This window comes from Schistocerca americana, unplaced genomic scaffold, assembly GCF_021461395.2.
Source record: "Schistocerca americana isolate TAMUIC-IGC-003095 unplaced genomic scaffold, iqSchAmer2.1 HiC_scaffold_1042, whole genome shotgun sequence".
In the NCBI taxonomy this organism is placed as follows: domain Eukaryota; kingdom Metazoa; phylum Arthropoda; class Insecta; order Orthoptera; family Acrididae; genus Schistocerca; species Schistocerca americana.
In genome coordinates this window covers 40,001-41,557 of record NW_025725094.1, presented here as the reverse complement: position 1 = coordinate 41,557, position 1,557 = coordinate 40,001, and positions in this window count along the sequence as shown.

The window sequence follows — 1,557 nt, the reverse complement described above, 5'->3', positions numbered from 1 at the left end:
GGTTAGGTTAAGGCGCAATATGGGTTAGGTTAAGGCGCAATATGGGTTAGGTTAAGGCGCAACGTGGGTTACGTTAAGGCGCAACGTGGGTTACGTTAAGGCGCAACGTGGGTTACGTTAAGGCGCAACGTGGGTTACGTTAAGGCGCAACGTGGGTTACGTTAAGGCCCAATATAGGTTAGGTTAAGGCCCAATATAGGTTAGGTTAAGGCCCAATATAGGTTAGGTTAAGGCCCAATATAGGTTAGGTTAAGGCCCAATATAGGTTAGGTTAAGGCCCAATATAGGTTAGGTTAAGGTACAATATAGGTTAGGTTAAGGTACAATATAGGTTAGGTTAAGGTACAATATGGGTTAGGTTAAGGCGCAATATGGGTTAGGTTAAGGCGCAATATGGGTTAGGTTAAGGCGCAATATGGGTTAGGTTAAGGCGCAACGTGGGTTACGTTAAGGCGCAACGTGGGTTACGTTAAGGCGCAACGTGGGTTACGTTAAGGCGCAACGTGGGTTACGTTAAGGCGCAACGTGGGTTACGTTAAGGCGCAACGTGGGTTACGTTAAGGCCCAATATAGGTTAGGTTAAGGCCCAATATAGGTTAGGTTAAGGCCCAATATAGGTTAGGTTAAGGTACAATATGGGTTAGGTTAAGGTACAATATAGGTTAGGTTAAGGCGCAACGTGGGTTACGTTAAGGCCCAATATAGGTTAGGTTAAGGCCCAATATAGGTTAGGTTAAGGCCCAATATAGGTTAGGTTAAGGCCCAATATAGGTTAGGTTAAGGCCCAATATAGGTTAGGTTAAGGTACAATATAGGTTAGGTTAAGGTACAATATAGGTTAGGTTAAGGTACAATATGGGTTAGGTTAAGGTACAATATGGGTTAGGTTAAGGTACAATATAGGTTAGGTTAAGGCACAATATGGGTTAGGTTAAGGCGCAATATGGGTTAGGTTAAGGCGCAATATGGGTTAGGTTAAGGCGCAATATGGGTTAGGTTAAGGCGCAATATGGGTTAGGTTAAGGCACAATACGGGTTAGGTTAAGGCACAATACGGGTTAGGTTAAGGCACAATACGGGTTAGGTTAAGGCACACATTGTTGTAAGGAAAGGTGTTTTCGGGGGGGGGGGGGCTGGTTTGTTGATTGTGATTATCGTAAGTAAATGACTGCGGCATCATCTGATTTGCCACGTCAGGGTGCACCTTTGGCTCATAACAGGCGGCGCTCTGATTCCATGCTTGTGGCAGACCTGTGTCTTTCATTCGTGCCATTGTTTGTGTGGTGTGACAGGAGGCAGTATTGTGATGTTGGGTGCACCCCTGTGTAGGACATGTGTGGGTGTTGGTGGCTTAGCTGAGCAATGGTGGTTGTCGGAAGGGTGGGATATTCTGTTTTCCGAGTGGACCTCCCGGTCTGGTTATGATAGTGTGGATTGTCTAATGTGGCAGAGAGGATGCACTGGGTGTTGTTCCATGCTGGTGCTTAGATATTGTCTGTGTGCCTGTTACAGGCAGAGAGTAGTGCGTGATAAGAGTGTCTGGCTGACGTGTGATTG